The sequence below is a fragment of the Anopheles funestus genome, chromosome 2RL (genome assembly GCF_943734845.2).
Source record: "Anopheles funestus chromosome 2RL, idAnoFuneDA-416_04, whole genome shotgun sequence".
In the NCBI taxonomy this organism is placed as follows: Eukaryota; Metazoa; Arthropoda; class Insecta; order Diptera; family Culicidae; genus Anopheles; species Anopheles funestus.
In genome coordinates this window covers 21,664,691-21,676,936 of record NC_064598.1, presented here as the reverse complement: position 1 = coordinate 21,676,936, position 12,246 = coordinate 21,664,691, and the positions used below count along the sequence as shown (strand labels likewise).

The window sequence follows — 12,246 nt, the reverse complement described above, 5'->3', positions numbered from 1 at the left end:
GATTTACGACATCGGCTCTGCTATATTTATGGACTGGTAAGCTTTCAGCCCTGTGGATGGTTGGCGAAAAGCATCGGAAATCCGGCTGTTGTGCTTGTGTTGTTTGAGAAAAGTATCGACCATGAGAACCGGTTCAGAAATAGTATTAGCTATGGCAAGTGCTATGCTTCGAGTCGCTTGAATGTACCTAAAATTGTAATGCTTGCATTACTCATTTATGCATAAAAAATGCAACAAGAACAAACTGGTTTTACTGGATAAATGGTTTAGTTACAATAAATTCAATTTCTTTTTGTTGAAAATGATTACTAGAACGTTGATTTCAACTGTACTTTGATACACCTTTGCAGCATGTGTCAAACTTTCTAAGTAATTGAAATATTAAATTATAACAAATTGAGGTAATTATTGATATAGTTGAACGATGTTAGAGAAAAATTGGTTTTTATCTTCCTTTTAAAGAGTCGAAGTTGAACATTTTTGTCATAAACCACCATTTCAATATATTAATATTATTTTTAAATGTTTATATACTATAAATGATGGTAAAAGTATGGAGTATTGATGTAATGTTCACTAATTCATTACTTTAGGAGTTAGTCTATATTGAAAATATGATAAAAGCTTAATGTTTAAACATGTTAATCCATCAAAACAGTAATTAAAATACCGCAAATGAATTTAAGAATAATAAAATCAATCAATGCATGTTGATTGAACAATTTGTTTGATGAGAATAATGTTAATTATGTGATCGATTGTATTTCTACAGATTGAAAGCAAACATACCCACCAGTGGAAAGTAATTGTTGAATAAACTGTAGACAACAATACCGAGAAAAATGAATGCTCAATTCAATTACGATCAACTCTCGAACGAAGCTTTGATGCTCAGTCTGTTTCGAAATTTTGCAACTAAAGTCGGCAACATTCTTTAAATAGCTTTCATTCCATATAGCTCATCTACCAAACGAACGCTTTTTTTTCTTTTTTGTTAATGTCGATACAAAAAGAAATCATATGGCCTTGAGGGCCTTCGAATGTCTAAGCTCCAGTGAAGATGCGCTAGTCATTGATTTTCATTCTTCGATTCCAGCTTCGATCAGAACGCGCCTTCCTCTGCAGTGTAGACGCAATTCCCAAAAGGTTTTATACTACAGCGAACGATGCCCGGGACGGGTTCGGGATGGTTGAAGTGAAGGATGTGGGGATAAATATTGGAAATTCAAATCCAAATACCGTAAAGCATAGATGCGGAAGAATAAATACACTGTTCAAGTTGTCGATATGGCTGTGTGCGCTCGGTGGAAATACTCGTTTCAAACAAGGATGTACAAGTGAGAAATGAAATTGAAAGGACCGGGCAAAAGAACAGGGCTGTACATCGATTCTAGAGAAAGAGACTGTGGAAGAATCATGATCATGATGGTAACGTTCAATAACAATGTCGCTTTATGACGGCATAAAATGATGCACCATTCAGGAGCAGGCAGGTTCGGCTATAATAGGGCAGGAGTGGTAACGATAAAGAGACGTGAAAAAATGCGAATTCTGCTCCCGTACTGAGTTACCACCATAACGATGAGGGGAAAAGCATCGAGTTGTTGAGGAAACGCCACAGGATGATGGGATGTGTTTCGAAACAAAACTCCAGGCGGAGTTGCCTTTCGAGAGCAAAGAAAGAATAAATGTTCACATGCGGTAGGGCAGAAAACGCTATCCCTTATACTGCTCTGGTGATGCTGGATAAATTTGAACTTGTGGTATTGGGTCCCTGTATTTGCCTGGGTAGGAAAAATTGAAACACCACCATTTTCTCCAAGCAACAAAAAAAACAACGCAAATACACGCAAGAGCGACGACAAAATGATGGAGTCTGTCGGCTGTCGAATATAGCATTTTTGGCATTCATGTACTAAGTCAAGCTGAAAGCGAATCGTTGCTGAAGTGGGACGGAAGCAAAGAACAAAGCAGTACTGTTGCTCCTCCGGAGTGGGCCACTGAAGAACGGTGGCTGGCACTATCGACTCCCGATGTCAAGACATCTTTGCATTCGAGCGGAAAACTGGCGGCATGATGTCGCGGCAAATGGAATCAAATATCATGGGTTCGTTTTCTACGCGCATGCATGATTTTCTGATGCTGAAGAAGAACAAGGTGTATGTATATCGAAAGGAAGAACCAACGTTTCTTTTGTTTTATTTATAATACATGTTAAACCGTAGATTTAAATCTTGAAAAACATTCGATTACCGAGCTGGTAGGTTTTGCATAATAGCGTCCAAAGTTTGATTTGATTCTGTGTGATTTGTATAGATCATATGTTTGTTAAGTATTCTAGTATGAAAAACAGAAAGTTTTTTATAACGAAGAACAAAAATTTCTATATCTCTAATTTCTAGTTTAAAATTATTTTTCAGAATTACAATATGCTATAAATGAACTATTCAAACATATATTACCTATTAAATCAAACAGGTGTATTTTAATCTAATCTTCATACTTTTCAGCAGTTTGACAGATATTTTAGCAATGCAATAAAGTAAAGAGTTATATTTAGCAACTAACTAATGAAAGATATTTCACAAATACTCTTAATAAAGCATTCCGATTACAGATGAGAATTACAACTCTTTTCAATGAGTAAACTCAGAGTTAATGAGAGTCCTTATTACGAATCAGCTCGCTTAACGACTCATTTCAGAATCAAACCTCGGCATAAATCTCCCAAGGCCTTAGCTTTTTTTTTGGGAAATTTAACAAAAATTTTTAAATTGATTAATTTTAATGCGAATTAGTTGAAGTTTCCTAAAGCTCAATTTTGCGTCAAGCTTTGGCTATAAGTCGGTCGGTATCCAACGGATCGCCAATCTTTAACCAGTGGTCGTTAGATGGCACCAATGGCTACATTTTCTTCTTGGACGGCCATACCGTCAGATGTCTGTGCCAGAAGTTATTCGAGGAACCAAGTTCCTTACCCTGTTTTTGAACAATTTAGCAATATTGAAAACTGTGATATATTTTAATGGGAATTTGTTGCAATATGTTTCTGTTCACTCAAATAATGCTTTAAACTGAAAAAACAATAAAAAATCGAAAAAAAAATTTCAAAAAAATTTCAACTCGAAAATTTCATAAGGCTTACCCCTTACGTTTTTTTGAGAAATTTTGCAAAAAAAATAAAATTGTTTTATTTTAATGCCAATTGGTTGCAATGGGTTTCCTTTCACTCAAATAATGATTGAAATAAAAAAAGAGTGAAAAATAATGAAAAAATCAAAAAATTCAAAAAAATGAAAATTTACTAAGGGTCATTTTTGCACCAAATTTTGCCTATATCTCGGTCGGTATCCAACGGATCGTCAATCTTTAACCTGTGGTCGATAGATGGCACCAATGGCTACATTTTCTTCTTGGACGGCCATGCCCTCAGATGTCTGTGCCAGAAGATATTCGAGGAACCAAGTTCTTTACCCTGTTTGAGAAAATGTAAATTTTTCACATTTTTGCACCAAATTTTACCTATAACTCGGTCGGTATCCTACGGATCGCCAATCTTTAACCAGTGGTCGTTAGATGGCACCAATGGCTACATTTTCTTCTTGGACGGCCATACCGTCAGATGTCTGTGCCAGAAGTTATTCGAGGAACCAAGTTCCTTACCCTGTTTTTGAACAATTTAGCAATATTGAAAACTGTGATATATTTTAATGGGAATTTGTTGCAATATGTTTCTGTTCACTCAAATAATGCTTTAAACTGAAAAAACAATAAAAAATCGAAAAAAAAATTTCAAAAAAATTTCAACTCGAAAATTTCATAAGGCTTACCCCTTACGTTTTTTTGAGAAATTTTGCAAAAAAAATAAAATTGTTTTATTTTAATGCCAATTGGTTGCAATGGGTTTCCTTTCACTCAAATAATGATTGAAATAAAAAAAGAGTGAAAAATAATGAAAAAATCAAAAAATTCAAAAAAATGAAAATTTACTAAGGGTCATTTTTGCACCAAATTTTACCTATAACTCGGTCAGTATCCAACGGATCGCTAATCTTTAACCTGTGGTCGATAGATGGTACCAATGGCTACATTTTCTTCTTGGACGGCCATGCCCTCAGATGTCTGTGCCAGAAGATATTCGAGGAACCAAGTTCTTTACCCTGTTTGAGAAAATGTAAAATTTTTCACATTTTTGCACCAAATTTTACCTATAACTCGGTCGGTATCCAACGGATCGCCAATCTTTAACCTGTGGTCGATAGATGGCACCAATGGCTACATTTTCTTCTTGGACGGCCATACCGTCAGATGTCTGTGCCAGAAGTTATTCGAAGAACTAAGTTCCTTACCCTGTTTTTGAAAATTTAGCAAAGTTTTTAAATGAGATATATTTTAATGGGAATTTGTTGCAATATGTTTCTTTTCACTCAAATAATGCTTTAAACTGAAAAAAGAATAAAAAATCGAAAAAAAAATTTCAAAAAAATTTCAACTCGAAAATTTCATAAGGCTTACCCCTTACGTTTTTTTTGAGAAATTTTGCAAAAAAAATAAAATTGTTTTATTTTAATGCCAATTGGTTGCAATGGGTTTCCTTTCACTCAAATAATGATTGAAATAAAAAAAAGAGTGAAAAATAATGAAAAAATCAAAATATTCAAAAAAATGAAAATTTACTAAGGGTCATTTTTGCAAGAAATTTTGCATATAACTCGGTCGGTATCCAACGGATCGCCAATCTTTAACCTGTGGTCGATAGATGGCACCAATGGCTACATTTTCTTCTTGGACGGCCATGCCCTCAGATGTCTGTGCCAGAAGATATTCGAGGAACCAAGTTCCTTACCCTGTTTGAGAAAATGTAAAATTTTTCACATTTTTGCACCAAATTTTACCTATAACTCGGTCGGTATCCAACGGATCGCCAATCTTTAACCTGTGGTCGATAGATGGCACCAATGGCTACATTTTCTTCTTGGACGGCCATACCGTCAGATGTCTGTGCCAGAAGTTATTCGAGGAACCAAGTTCCTTACCCTGTTTTTGAACAATTTAGCAAAATTGAAAACTGTGATATATTTTAATGGGAATTTGTTGCAATATGTTTCTGTTCACTCAAATAATGCTTTAAACTAAAAAAACAATAAAAAAATCGAAAAAAAAATTTCAAAAAAATTTCAACTCCAAAATTTCATAAGGCTTACCCCTTACGTTTTTTTTGAGAAATTTTGCAAAAAAAATAAAATTGTTTTATTTTAATGCTAATTGGTTGCAATGAGTTTCTTTTCACTCAAATAATGATTGAAATAAAAAAAAGAGTGAAAAATAATGAAAAAATCAAAAAATTCAAAAAAATGAAAATTTACTAAGGGTCATTTTTGCACCAAATTTTGCCTATAACTCGGTCGGTATCCAACGGATCGTCAATCTTTAACTTGTGGTCGATAGATGGCACCAATGGCTACATTTTCTTCTTGGACGGCCATGCCCTCAGATGTCTGTGCCAGAAGATATTCGAGGAACCAATTTCCTTACCCTGTTTGAGAAAATGTAAATTTTTCACATTTTTGCACCAAATTTTACCTATAACTCGGTCGGTATCCAACGGATCGCCAATCTTTAACCTGTGGTCGATAGATGGCACCAATGGCTATATTTTCTTCTTGGACGGCCATACCATCAGATGTCTGTGCCAGAAGTTATTCGAGGAACCAAGTTCCTTACCCTGTTTTTGAAAATTTAGCAAAATTGAAAACTGTGATATATTTTAATGGGAATTTGTTGCAATATGTTTCTTTTCACTCAAATAATGCTTTAAACTGAAAAAACAATAAAAAAATCGAAAAAAAAATTTCAAAAAAATTTCAACTCGAAAATTTCATAAGGCTTACCCCTTACGTTTTTTTTGAGAAATTTTGCAAAAAAAATAAAATTGTTTTATTTTAATGCCAATTGGTTGCAATGGGTTTCCTTTCACTCAAATAATGATTGAAATAAAAAAAAGAGTGAAAAATAATGAAAAAATCAAAAAATTCAAAAAAATGAAAATTAACTAAGGGTCATTTTTGCACCAAATTTTGCCTATAACTCGGTCGGTATCCAACGGATCGTCAATCTTTAACTTGTGGTCGATAGATGGCACCAATGGCTACATTTTCTTCTTGGACTTCCATGCCCTCAGATGTCTGTGTCAGAAGATATTCGAGGAACCAATTTCCTTACCCTGTTTGAGAAAATGTAAAATTTTTCACATTTTTGCACCAAATTTTACCTATAACTCGGTCGGTATCCAACGGATCGCCAATCTTTAACCTGTGGTCGATAGATGGCACCAATGGCTATATTTTCTTCTTGGACGGCCATACCGTCAGATGTCTGTGCCAGAAGTTATTCGAAGAACCAAGTTCCTTACCCTGTTTTTGAACAATTTAGCAAAATTGAAAACTGTGATATATTTTAATGGGAATTTGTTGCAATATGTTTCCTTTCACTCAAATAATGCTTTAAACTGAAAAAACAATAAAAAATCGAAAAAAAAATTTCAAAAAAATTTAAACTCGAAAATTTCATAAGACTTACCCCTTACGTTTTTTTTTGAGAAATTTTGCAAAAAAAATAAAATTGTTTTATTTTAATGAAAATTGGTTGCAATGAGTTTCTTTTCACTCAAATAATGATTGAAATAAAAAAAGAGTGAAAAATAATGAAAAAATCAAAAAATTCAAAAAAATGAAAATTTACTAAGGGTCATTTTTGCACCAAATTTTGCCTATAACTCGGTCGGTATCCAACGGATCGTCAATCTTTAACCTGTGGTCGATAGATGGCACCAATGGCTACATTTTCTTCTTGGACGGCCATGCCCTCAGATGTCTGTGCCAGAAGATATTCGAGGAACCAAGTTCTTTACCCTGTTTGAGAAAATGTAAAATTTTTCACATTTTTGCACCAAATTTTACCTATAACTCGGTCGGTATCCAACGGATCGCCAATCTTTAACCTGTGGTCGATAGATGGCACCAATGGCTATATTTTCTTCTTGGACGGCCATAAGGTCAGATGTCTGTGCCAGAAGTTATTCGAGGAACCAAGTTCCTTACCCTGTTTTTGAACAATTTAGCAAAATTAAAAACTGTGATATATTTTAATGGGAATTTGTTGCAATATGTTTCTGTTCACTCAAATAATGCTTTAAACTGAAAAAACAATAAAAATTCGAAAACAAAATTTCAAAAAAATTTCAACTCGAAAATTTCATAAGGCTTACCCCTTACGTTTTTTTTTGAGAAATTTTGCAAAAAAAATAAAATTGTTTTATTTTAATGCCAATTGGTTGCAATGGGTTTCCTTTCACTTAAATAATGATTGAAATAAAAAAAAGAGTGAAAAATAATGAAAATATCAAAAAATTAAAAAAAATGAAAATTTACTAAGGGTCATTTTTGCACCAAATTTTGCCTATAACTCGGTCAGTATCCATCGGATCGCCAATCTTTAACCTGTGGTCGATAGATGGCACCAATGGCTACATTTTCTTATTGGACGGCCATACCGTCAGATGTCTGTGCCAGAAGTTATTCGAGGAACCAAGTTCCTTACCCTGTTTTTGAAAATTTAGCAAAATTGAAAACTGTGATATATTTTAATGGGAATTTGTTGCAATATGTTTCTGTTCACTCAAATAATGCTTTAAACTAAAAAAACAATAAAAAAATCGAAAAAAAAATTTCAAAAAAATTTCAACTCGAAAATTTCATAAGGCTTACCCCTTACGTTTTTTTTGAGAAATTTTGCAAAAAAAATAAAATTGTTTTATTTTAATGCTAATTGGTTGCAATGAGTTTCTTTTCACTCAAATAATGATTGAAATAAAAAAAAGAGTGAAAAATAATGAAAAAATCAAAAAATTCAAAAAAATGAAAATTAACTAAGGGTCATTTTTGCACCAAATTTTGCCTATAACTCGGTCGGTATCCAACGGATCGTCAATCTTTAACTTGTGGTCGATAGATGGCACCAATGGCTACATTTTCTTCTTGGACTTCCATGCACTCAGATGTCTGTGTCAGAAGATATTCGAGGAACCAATTTCCTTACCCTGTTTGAGAAAATGTAAAATTTTTCACATTTTTGCACCAAATTTTACCTATAACTCGGTCGGTATCCAACGGATCGCCAATCTTTAACCTGTGGTCGATAGATGGCACCAATGGCTATATTTTCTTCTTGGACGGCCATACCGTCAGATGTCTGTGCCAGAAGTTATTCGAAGAACCAAGTTCCTTACCCTGTTTTTGAACAATTTAGCAAAATTGAAAACTGTGATATATTTTAATGGGAATTTGTTGCAATATGTTTCTTTTCACTCAAATAATGCTTTAAACTAAAAAAACAATAAAAAAATCGAAAAAAAAATTTCAAAAAAATTTCAACTCGAAAATTTCATAAGGCTTACCCCTTACGTTTTTTTTGAGAAATTTTGCAAAAAAAATAAAATTGTTTTATTTTAATGCCAATTGGTTGCAATGGGTTTCCTTTCACTCAAATAATGATTGAAATAAAAAAAAGAGTGAAAAATAATGAAAAAATCAAAAAATTCAAAAAAATGAAAATTTACTAAGGGTCATTTTTGCACCAAATTTTGCCTATAACTCGGTCGGTATCCAACGGATCGTCAATCTTTAACTTGTGGTCGATAGATGGCACCAATGGCTACATTTTCTTCTTGGACTTCCATGCCCTCAGATGTCTGTGTCAGAAGATATTCGAGGAACCAATTTCCTTACCCTGTTTGAGAAAATGTAAAATTTTTCACATTTTTGCACCAAATTTTACCTATAACTCGGTCGGTATCCAACGGATCGCCAATCTTTAACCTGTGGTCGATAGATGGCACCAATGGCTATATTTTCTTCTTGGACGGCCATACCGTCAGATGTCTGTGCCAGAAGTTATTCGAAGAACCAAGTTCCTTACCCTGTTTTTGAACAATTTAGCAAAATTGAAAACTGTGATATATTTTAATGGGAATTTGTTGCAATATGTTTCCTTTCACTCAAATAATGCTTTAAACTGAAAAAACAATAAAAAATCGAAAAAAAAATTTCAAAAAAATTTAAACTCGAAAATTTCATAAGACTTACCCCTTACGTTTTTTTTTGAGAAATTTTGCAAAAAAAATAAAATTGTTTAATTTTAATGAAAATTGGTTGCAATGAGTTTCTTTTCACTCAAATAATGATTGAAATAAAAAAAGAGTGAAAAATAATGAAAAAATCAAAAAATTCAAAAAAATGAAAATTTACTAAGGGTCATTTTTGCACCAAATTTTGCCTATAACTCGGTCGGTATCCAACGGATCGTCAATCTTTAACCTGTGGTCGATAGATGGCACCAATGGCTACATTTTCTTCTTGGACGGCCATGCCCTCAGATGTCTGTGCCAGAAGATATTCGAGGAACCAAGTTCTTTACCCTGTTTGAGAAAATGTAAAATTTTTCACATTTTTGCACCAAATTTTACCTATAACTCGGTCGGTATCCAACGGATCGCCAATCTTTAACCTGTGGTCGATAGATGGCACCAATGGCTATATTTTCTTCTTGGACGGCCATAAGGTCAGATGTCTGTGCCAGAAGTTATTCGAGGAACCAAGTTCCTTACCCTGTTTTTGAACAATTTAGCAATATTGAAAACTGTGATATATTTTAATGGGAATTTGTTGCAATATGTTTCTGTTCACTCAAATAATGCTTTAAACTGAAAAAACAATAAAAATTCGAAAACAAAATTTCAAAAAAATTTCAACTCGAAAATTTCATAAGGCTTACCCCTTACGTTTTTTTTTGAGAAATTTTGCAAAAAAAATAAAATTGTTTTATTTTAATGCCAATTGGTTGCAATGGGTTTCCTTTCACTTAAATAATGATTGAAATAAAAAAAAGAGTGACAAATAATGAAAAAATCAAAAAATTAAAAAAAATGAAAATTTACTAAGGGTCATTTTTGCACCAAATTTTACCTATAACTCGGTCAGTATCCATCGGATCGCCAATCTTTAACCTGTGGTCGATAGATGGTACCAATGGCTACATTTTCTTCTTGGACGGCCATACCGTCAGATGTCTGTGCCAGAAGTTATTCGAGGAACCAAGTTCCTTACCCTGTTTTTGAACAATTTAGCAAAATTGAAAACTGTGATATATTTTAATGGGAATTTGTTGCAATATGTTTCTGTTCACTCAAATAATGCTTTAAACTAAAAAAACAATAAAAAATCGAAAAAAAAATTTCAAAAAAATTTCAACTCGAAAATTTCATAAGGCTTACCCCTTACGTTTTTTTGAGAAATTTTGCAAAAAAAATAAAATTGTTTTATTTTAATGCTAATTGGTTGCAATGAGTTTCTTTTCACTCAAATAATGATTGAAATAAAAAAAAGAGTGAAAAATAATGAAAAAATCAAAAAATTCAAAAAAATGAAAATTTACTAAGGGTCATTTTTGCACCAAATTTTGCCTATAACTCGGTCGGTATCCAACGGATCGTCAATCTTTAACCTGTGGTCGATAGATGGCACCAATGGCTACATTTTCTTCTTCGACAGCCATGCCCTCAGATGTCTGTGCCAGAAGATATTCGAGGAACCCATTTCCTTACCCTGTTTGAGAAAATGTAAAATTTTTCACATTTTTGCACCAAATTTTACCTATAACTCGGTCGGTATCCAACGGATCGCCAATCTTTAACCTGTGGTCGATAGATGGCACCAATGGCTATATTTTCTTCTTGGACGGCCATACCGTCAGATGTCTGTGCCAGAAGTTATTCGAGGAACCAAGTTCCTTACCCTGTTTTTGAAAATTTAGCAAAATTGAAAACTGTGATATATTTTAATGGGAATTTGTTGCAATATGTTTCTGTTCACTCAAATAATGCTTTAAACTAAAAAAACAATAAAAAAATCGAAAAAAAAATTTCAAAAAAATTTCAACTCGAAAATTTCATAAGGCTTACCCCTTACGTTTTTTTTGAGAAATTTTGCAAAAAAAATAAAATTGTTTTATTTTAATGCTAATTGGTTGCAATGAGTTTCTTTTCACTCAAATAATGATTGAAATAAAAAAAAGAGTGAAAAATAATGAAAAAATCAAAGAATTCAAAAAAATGAAAATTTACTAAGGGTCATTTTTGCACCAAATTTTGCCTATAACTCGGTCGGTATCCAACGGATCGTCAATCTTTAACTTGTGGTCGATAGATGGCACCAATGGCTACATTTTCTTCTTGGACGGCCATGCCCTCAGATGTCTGTGCCAGAAGATATTCGAGGAACCAATTTCCTTACCCTGTTTGAGAAAATGTAAAATTTTTCACATTTTTGCACCAAATTTTACCTATAACTCGGTCGGTATCCAACGGATCGCCAATCTTTAACCTGTGGTCGATAGATGGCACCAATGGCTATATTTTCTTCTTGGACGGCCATACCATCAGATGTCTGTGCCAGAAGTTATTCGAGGAACCAAGTTCCTTACCCTGTTTTTGAAAATTTAGCAAAATTGAAAACTGTGATATATTTTAATGGGAATTTGTTGCAATATGTTTCTTTTCACTCAAATAATGCTTTAAACTAAAAAAACAATAAAAAATCGAAAAAAAAATTTCAAAAAAATTTCAACTCGAAAATTTCATAAGGCTTACCCCTTACGTTTTTTTTGAGAAATTTTGCAAAAAAAATAAAATTGTTTTATTTTAATGCCAATTGGTTGCAATGAGTTTCTTTTCACTCAAATAATGATTGAATTAAAAAAAAGAGTGAAAAATAATGAAAAAATCAAAAAATTCAAAAAAATGAAAATTTACTAAGGGTCATTTTTGCACCAAATTTTGCCTATAACTCGGTCGGTATCCAACGGATCGTCAATCTTTAACCTGTGGTCGATAGATGGCACCAATGGCTACATTTTCTTCTTGGACGGCCATGCCCTCAGATGTCTGTGCCAGAAGATATTCGAGGAACCAAGTTCTTTACCCTGTTTGAGAAAATGTAAAATTTTTCACATTTTTGCACCAAATTTTACCTATAACTCGGTCGGTATCCAACGGATCGCCAATCTTTAACCTGTGGTCGATAGATGGCACCAATGGCTATATTTTCTTCTTGGACGGCCATACCGTCAGATGTCTGTGCCAGAAGTTATTCGAGGAACCAAGTTCCTTACCCTGTTTTTGAACAATTTAGC

General features: G+C 33.3%; 1 protein-coding gene and 1 long non-coding RNA gene across 7 annotated transcripts in view; one reads left to right on the top strand and one right to left on the bottom strand.

Moving 5' to 3' along the window:
- Positions 1 to 12,246, top strand: part of LOC125761332 (nephrin) — a 152,946-nt gene that overhangs the window by 37,736 nt on the left and 102,964 nt on the right. The window lies entirely within an intron of this gene.
- Positions 3,606 to 10,620, bottom strand: LOC125761349 (uncharacterized). The gene is made up of 3 exons (XR_007418096.1): positions 10,064 to 10,620; positions 4,209 to 4,936; positions 3,606 to 4,018 (listed from the first exon to the last, which is right to left on the bottom strand). It is a non-coding gene; the product is annotated as an uncharacterized LOC125761349 (long non-coding RNA).